Here is an 8930-nt window from a genome sequence, read left to right on the forward strand (position 1 = left end):
AGTCAGCTTCTGTAGCCGGGGATCGGATCGCCATCCTATGCTGTCTCGCCACACTCTCCCCTACCACAACCTTACAGTCAGTAACCTCCTTCAGATTACATTATCTGCACAAGATGTAATCCACCTGTGTGCTTCTACCTCTGCTCTTGTAGGTCACCCTATGTTCCTGCCTCTTCTGGAAACAAGTGTTCACTACAGCCATTTGCATCCTTTTTGCAAAGTCTAGCACCATATGTCCTTCCAAGTTCCTTTCCTGGATGGCGTACTTACCCATTACTTCTTCATCACCCGTATTTCCTTCACCAACATGTCTATTACAATCTGCACCAATCACGGCTCTCTCTCTGTCTGGGATGTTCAGAACTACTTCGTCTAGCTCCTTCCAGAATTTCTCTTTCACCTCTAGGTCACATCCTACCTGTGGGGCATAGACATTAATCACATTACACACAACACCCTCAGTTTCAAGTTTCAGTCTCATCACTCAATCTGATACGCTTTTCACCTCCAAGACATTCTTAGCCAACTCTTCTTTTAAAATAAATAAAATAACCAACTCCATTTCTCTCCCCATCTACACCATGGTAAAATAATTTAAACCATGCCCCTAAACTTCTAGCCTTACTGCCTTTCCACCTGGTTTCCTGGACACACAATATATCAACCTTTCTCCTAATCATCATGTCAACCAACTCCCGAGATTTTCCTGTCATAGTCCTGACATTCCAAGTCCCCACATTCAGTTCTAGGCTCTGTGCTTTCCTCTTCTCTTTCTGCCGAAGAACTCGCTTTCCACCTCTTCTTCTTCTTCTTCGACTTATGTCTTATTAATTCATCTTAAATTGAATATGTCATGAATCTTGCTGAGCATCCATCCATCCATCCATTTTCTGACCCGCTTCTCCTCACTAGGGTCACGGGCGTGCTGGAGCCTATCCCAGCTATCTTCGGGCAGGAGGCTGGGTACACCCTGAACTGGTTGCCAGCCAATCGCAGGCCACATACAAACAAACAACCATTCGCACTCACATTCACACCTACGGGCAATTTAGAGTTGTCAATTAACCTACCATGCATGTTTTTGGGATGTGGGAGGAAATCGGAGTGCCCGGAGAAAACCCACGCAGGCACAGGGAGGACATTCAAACTCCACACAGGCGGGGCTGGGTATTGAACCCAGGTCCTCAGAACTGTGAGGCAGACGGTCTAACCAGTCGGCCAAGCACCGAACCGGGGGGCAATATGTATACCCACACCTGCTTGGCTAGTCAACTCCAGAGTGGAAAAGAGTCCAACTCCTCTCAAGAGGACTGGTATCAGAGCTCAAGCCGTGTGTGGAGGCGAGCCCGACTTTATCTAGTCTGAACTTCTCAACCTAACACACCAGCACGGGCTCCTTCCCTGCCAGAGAGGTGACATTCCACGTCCATAGAGCCAGTTTCTGTAGCCGGGGATCGGATCGCCAAGGTCCCCGCCTTCGGCCACCGCCCAGCTCACACTGCACCCGACTCCTATGGCCCCTCCCACAGGTGGTGAGCCCATGGGAAGGGGGACTCACATTACCCTTTTGGGCTGTTCCCAGCCGGGCCCCATGGGTGCAGGGCCGGCCACCAGGCACTCGCCTTCGAGCCCCACCTCCAGTCCTGGCTCTAGAGGGGGGCCCCGGTGACCAGCGTCCGGGAAAGGGAAACCTATATCCATTTATTTTGTTCGTCATAGAGGTTTTTGGAGCCGTACTTTGTCTGGTCCCTCACCTCGGACCTGTTTGCCATGGGTGACCCTACCAGGGGCGTGGAGCCCCAGACAACTTAGCTCCTAGGATCATTGGGACACAAAAACCCCTCCACCACGATAAGGTGACGGCTCAAGGAGAGGAACATTGGATCAATTTCAAACATTTTATTGATGATAACTTTGTAACTTTGTACTGGCGGCACGGTGGACGACTGGTTAGAGCGTCAGCCTCATAGTTCTGAGGACCCGGGTTCAATCCCCGGCCCCGCCTGTGTGGAGTTTGCATGTTCTCCCCGTGCCTGTGTGGGTTTTCTCCGGGCACTCCGGTTTCCTCCCACATCCCAAAAACATGCATGAATTGGAGACTCTAAATTGCCCGTAGGCATGACTGTGAGTGCGAATGGTTGTTTGTTCCTATGTGCCCTGCGATTGGCTGCCAACCAGTTCAGGGTGTACCCCGCCTCCTGCCCGATGAGAGCTGGGATAGGCTCCAGCACGCCCGCGACCCTAGTGAGGAGAAGCGGCTCAGAAAATGGATGGATGGAACTTTGTACTGTGTTGTGTATTTTATGCCATGAAAAAAAGTACAAAACAATCATTTTTGTACTGTATGGTTGTATTTATAAGCCATGAAAAAGTGTTTCAATATGATGGACAATCCGCTGTAACAGACGACACCATCATTAGTCCATTATATTGAGGTTCCACTTTAATGTTCTGGTCAAATTTTTTATTCAAAATTTTTAATATTATTATTTATTTATTATATTTATATATTAAGTCTCGGCACGGTGGCCAACTGGTTAGAGCGTCAGCCTCACAGTTCTGAGGTTCAATCCTCGGTCCCGCCTGTGTGGAGTTTGCATGTTCTCCTCGTGCCTGGGTGGGTTTTCTCCGGGCACGCAGGTTTCCTCCCACATCCCAAAATCATGCATTAATTGGTGACTCTAAATTGCCCGTAGGTGTGAATGTGAGTGCGACTGACTGTTTGTTTGTATGTGCCCTGCGATTGGCTGGCAACCAGTTCAGGGTGTACCCAGCCTCCTGCTCTATGATAGCTGGGATAGGCTCCAGCACGCCCGCGACCCTAGTGAGGAGAAGCGGCTCAGAAAATGGATGGATGGATATTAAGTCTCTCGTGTGAAACTCTCAAGCATCTTTGCTTATGCCAAGCTCAGACTGCACGACTTTTTGTGTCATTCACGACGGTCACTATACTAGATTATCAGACATGGTGTCATAAAATCGTCCTGTCTTTGCCTGGGTGAGTGGCCACACAACACCAATGACACCAACCAGACGCCGCCCGATCACTGTGTGTGGTTCAGTCCGACGGCACAGGTCATCGGGGAGGCGGGACAACAAGAAATTAGTCCAGGCAGCAGGAAAACAGTGTGTTGGCATGCAGGACCGCGGGAAAGAAGTGGGGGTCCACGGGGTCAACCGGAGCTTGGCTTCGCAGGAACAATAAGTGGATGGCGCGCACTCCTGTTATACACGCTCTCATCAGACAAAAAGGGTGAGAGCTCAGGAAATCACAGGAGTTTAAAGGGGGCTATAAACGTTAGATCGCTTAAAGTCCCAAAACTGTCACCAATAATCAGCAAAATTTACGTGGTTGTAAGGTGTCCCAGACACTAGATTGGCAATTGTTGATGTTTTCACAAAGAGGGGGATGCTTGATCGAGGACTCATAACTCAAATGATCGGCCACAACAGTTCACGTTTGTCTGCGACGCGTCTGTCGGGTCCAAATCAGGCAGCATTCGTGTAGTCTGAGCACGGCATTAGTCTGGAAACTTTGTCGGTGACCTGCTGCTTTAAATATTGCTGTCATAAAGGGTTGTGGGTAATAACTCTCCTTACGTTTGATAAAGGTAGTCCTGGAGTCACATTTGCTCAAGGGGGCTTGACGGTTGCATCGAGGCACATTTCCGAAACATTTTTAGAATTCAAACAAACTATCCTCAAAGTATTTCTGGGTCATCTCGCTCAGAAAGGAAAGAAAAGTTCCAAAGCAAAACCAGAATCCGAAAAGGCCCATAGAACAAGCTGGGCTACGGTTAGCTTCTCGGGTTACTACATTGCTGTTGCGAACTGGTCTTGTCATTTATATTGTGGTGAATGACATGGGAGACACATTATACAAACACTCAACACAACCGATTGCTCTTATATTTGTATATGGCAACAGCGCTAGCTCAATTGGCTATCGTTCCATTTCACGTAATAAGCCGTGTCCGTGGTTTGGTCGAACTGTTTTTCATCACACATATAATGATTTACAATTGTTCAATATTTACGATTGTCGGCCCCTCACTGTTTTCGAAGCAGATCAATGGTGGCTGTGGGAATCGCTTGAGACAAGCCCCACACCAGTGTCCGCATCATGGGGGGAACATGCGTGGGCCACACACCCCTAAATGATTTACAGCGCCCCCAACCCCAAATGAGTTGTGCCCTGCCATGCGCTATTAGGATTCCTACATAGTTTCTTGGCACAACATGCCCTGCTCCAACATTAGTGGCTCCAGGGCACACACCGCTACACTATGATTGCCTGTGGTAGAGAACGCGCCGTACTGCTTCCAGGCACTTGCCCCACACAACCAGATGATTGGTCAAGATAATCGGAGACATCAGATAGTCAGACCTATTCTCACTGTGATTGAAAGGGGGCACTCTGGCTGAAATTAGCCCAAATTTTCAATATGTGCAATGCCATGTAAATGTAGCTCTTGGAGGACAGATGGATGGATGGATAGATAGATAGATAGATAGATAGATAGATAGATAGATAGATAGATAGATAGATAGATAGATAGATAGATAGATAGATAGATAGATAGATAGATAGATAGTATTTTTAAAGATGTATTTTTTTAATAAATCCATTTTTATTATTGCATTGCTTGTTATTGGGAAGAATAGAAGAAAAAGGAATGATTTTAAAATGATGCAATAATGATGTGTGAGTCTGTGTGCTTGTGTGTGTGCATGAGTGCGTGCGTGTGCAGGTGGAGCATGTAGTGTTGTTTACAATATAGAAGTTATGTTGTGTATGGATGTGTGAAGGTTATGTCAAAAACTTTAATTACAGTTAAAAGGAAGAACAAGCATTTGTTTATCTTGTTTCATGTTTTGGTGTGAAGCTGCCACATACACAGACACACACACACACGCACACACACCACGCACGCTCGCATACGCACACACCCACACACAATGTCACAGGTTTCACACCTGCTACATTTGGTGCTCCATAATGACATGGCTGCAATCAAAGGTGTGAAACAAACAGGTGACATGATGCAAGCATTGCACAAACAAACAAGTCAAAATAAGCGGAACAAGTCTTCCTAATAACTCGAGTCAGCCACCTAAATGATGCGTTCAACTTTAAACAAACAGTAACCTCAATTACTGCTGATTAAAGCACTAAAACGTAAATTTTGGTGGATACGGTTGTATGACGTGACATTAAAGAACATTGTAGAAGTTTTCTACAATGCTCGCATGTGTACTTTTTTGCTATCGTTGCAATCACAATAGGACCAGTGTATACCAATCATGAATATAAATACATACAGGTACATGACATCTTCCTATGTAGGCCTTTATTTGATATTTTGTATTATATAATACCAGTTAAGGCATAGTTAGCCAGCAGGATACGAGTGATAGGCTTTATTATATACAGTGGGTACGGAAAGTTTTCAGAGCCAACTTAAATTTTTCACTCTTTTTTATATTGGAGCCATTTGTTAAAATCGTTTAAGTAAATTTTTTGTTCCTCATTAATGTAAACACAGCACCCCATATTGACTGAAAAAAACGTAATTGTTGAAATTGCTAAAAAAGAAAAACTGAAATATCACACAGCCATAAGTATTCAGACCCTTTGCTGTGACACTCATGTATTTAACTCAGGTGCTGTCCATTTGTTCTGATCATCCTTAAAATGGTTCTACACCTTCATTGGAGTCCAGCTGTGTTTGATTATACTGATTGGACTTGATTAGGAAAGCCCCATACCTGTCTTTATAAGACCTTACAGCTCACAGTGCATGTCAGAGCAAATGAGAATTATGAGGTTAAAGGAACTGCCTGAAGAGCTCAGAGACAGAATTGTGGCAAGGCACAGATCTGGCCAAGGCTACAAAAAGAATTCTGCTGCACTTAAGGTTCCTAAGAGCACAGTGGCCTCCATAAGAGTGAAAATTTTAAGGGGGTCTGAATACTTTCCGTACCCACTGTACATGGCGGCATGGTGGGTGACTGGTTAGCACATCTGCCTCACAGTTCTGAGGCAGATCCGGACTCACCTGTGTGGAGTTTGCATGTTCTCCCGCGTGGGTTTTCACCTCCCACATCCCAAAGACATGCATAGTAGATTGAAGACTCTAAATTGCTCGTAGGTGTGAATGTGAGTGCAAGTGGTTGTTTATATGAGCCCTGCAACTGGCTGGCGACCAGTTCAGGGTGTACCCCGCCTCTCGCCCAGAGTCAGCTGGTATAGGCACCAGCACGTCTGCGACCCTGGTGAGGATATTATATATATATATATATATATGGGGCGGCACGGCGTCAGCCTCACAGTTCTGAGGTGTGGGGTTCAATCCCCGGCCCCGCCTGTGTGGAGTTTGCATGTTCTCCACGTGTGCCTGCGAGGGTTTTCTCCGGATACTCTGGTTTCCACCCACATCCCCAAAACATGCATTAATTGGAGACTCCAATTGCCCGTAGGTGTGAATGTGAGTGCAAATGGTTGTTTGTTTGTATGTGCCCTGCGATTGGCTGGCAACCAGTTAAGGGTGTACCCCGCCTCCTGCCCGATGTTAGCTGGGATAGGCTCCAGCACGCCCGCGACCCTAGTGAGGAGAAGCGGCTCAGAAAATGGATGGATATATATATATATATACACACACACACACACTCACACACACACGCAGGGTGGCTGAAATAAGTATTTAACACATCACCTTTTTCTCATTAAATATACTTCTAAAGGTGCTATTGACCTGAAAATGTCACCAAATGTTGGGAACAACCCACGTAATCCATACATACAAAGAAAGTAGAACAAATAAGCTCAGAAATTAGGTTGTGTGTAAAAATGTAAAATGACACAGGGAAAAAGTATTGAACACATGAAGAAAGGCAGGTGTAAATATTCATGGAAAGCCAAGATAACACCTAAAATCTAACAATAATAAAACAGCAATCCAGCCCCTTGTCAGTGCAAATGAATATCAGATGGTTCAGTGCTAACTGATGGCCTACAAAAAGGTCTAATTGCCAAGGTGTGATTCAAAACACAGGATGGGTAGGAGCAAAAAGCTGTCTAAAGACAGCAAACTAATTATTGCAAAACATAACGATGGCATTGGTTACAGGCGCATATGGAAGCTTCTGAACGTTCCAGTGAGCACGGCTGGGACCATAATACGCAAGTAGAAAGCCAATACCACCATAAATTTGCCTCGATCTGGTCCTCCTCGCAAGATTTCTGACAGAGGAGTACAAAAAATAATCAGAAGAGTTGTCCAAGAGCCAAGGAGCACCTGTGGAGAGCTTCAAAAAGACATGGAATTAGCAGGTACTGTTGTCACAAGGAAAACAGTGTGTAATGCATTCTGCCGGCATGGCCTGTATGCACGTTCACCATGCAAGACCCCATTGCCAAAAAATAAAAAATAAAAAAAATAATGCATGTCAAAGTTTGTTTAAAGTTTGCTGAACAACATTTGGAGAAGCCAGTTAAATACTGGGAATATAGTCTGGTCGGATGAGAGCAAAATTGAACTGTTTGGATGCCATAATGCACACCACGTTTGGAGGTGAATTGGCACTGCACATCACCCTAAAGACACCATACCAACAGTGAAGTTCGGAGGTGGGAACATGATGGTGTGGGGCTGCTTTTCAGCAAATGGTACTGGTAAACTTCAAATTATTGAAGGAAGGATGAATGGGCAAATGCACAAAGACATTCTTGACAAAAATCTGCTGCCATCTACGAGAATGATGAAAATGAAATGAGAGTGGAAATTTCAGCAGGATAATTATCCAAAACATATTGCCAAGAAAACTCAATTGGTTTCAAAGAAAAAAAAATAGCTGCTAGAATGGGCCAGCCAATCACTTGAGTTGAATCCAAGTGAAAATCTATGGAAAGAAATTAAACTCAAGGGCCATAAAAGAAGCCCACGGAACCTTCAAGATTTGAACACTGGTTGTGTGGAGGAATGGGCCAAACCAGAGCAACGGATGCGACTAGTTTCTCCATACAGTAGCCGTCTTGAAGCTGTCATTGCAAACAAAGGCTTTTGTACAAAGTATTAAATAAATACCAGTTGGCGTGTTCAATACTTTTTCCCTGTGTCATTTCACATTAGTCCACACAACTTAATTTCTTTTTCACAAAATCATTCAAGTGCTTCCTCGTTCATTTAATGATCCATCCCTGAGCTTCAAGTTCACTCAACACATTCACCGAAGGACTATGCGTTGTTGTTGTCATGTATTGTAAACTTGGAAAGGTGGGGGGTTAAAAAAAATAAAATAAAATTCAGCTAAATGATAACATACCTATCTCTCTCTCAAAAAGCTCTCGAATACCCGGTTTCGGTTGTGACTCGTGAACATGCGTGCAGCGAGCTCAGCTACTGACCATCCTTCCACGTGGAAGCTAACGTCCAGCTAGGCTCTCGCCAGCCGGCGTGACTTTTCTGCATTCCACTGCGGTGGACAGCGTCGCTGACACCAGCCCCCGCCAGCCAGGCTTCCTGTTCACTCATCTTACTGTTATTGTCATCTTATTAGTGGAAAGCGGCTTTGAGTGCCTTGAGAAGTTTAATGTGTTGTTATTATTAATATTATGAAATAAAAAGCATTAATAATCATGATATGTATGTGTATGTAAAAACATTTATTATTAATTTACATTTATTTAACAACAATTTCAACTGGCGCTTGAATCCATCCATTTTTCTGAATGTGGCCTTAGAGGAAAAAGTTTGGAAACCCCTGATTCATCCAATCCATTCCCTTTTGACAAGTAAAACTGTGTGATTTACTCTTTCTTTAATCCCAAAAGAATGTTGACGTCAAAGTATGGGAGGGTGATGAGGAGGAGGAGAAAGAGGCGCACTGTCTTCTGTTGTTAAGGACTTATGAACATCGTCATGCAGATC

The sequence above is a fragment of the Phyllopteryx taeniolatus genome, chromosome 12 (assembly GCF_024500385.1).
Source record: "Phyllopteryx taeniolatus isolate TA_2022b chromosome 12, UOR_Ptae_1.2, whole genome shotgun sequence".
In the NCBI taxonomy this organism is placed as follows: Eukaryota; Metazoa; Chordata; class Actinopteri; order Syngnathiformes; family Syngnathidae; genus Phyllopteryx; species Phyllopteryx taeniolatus.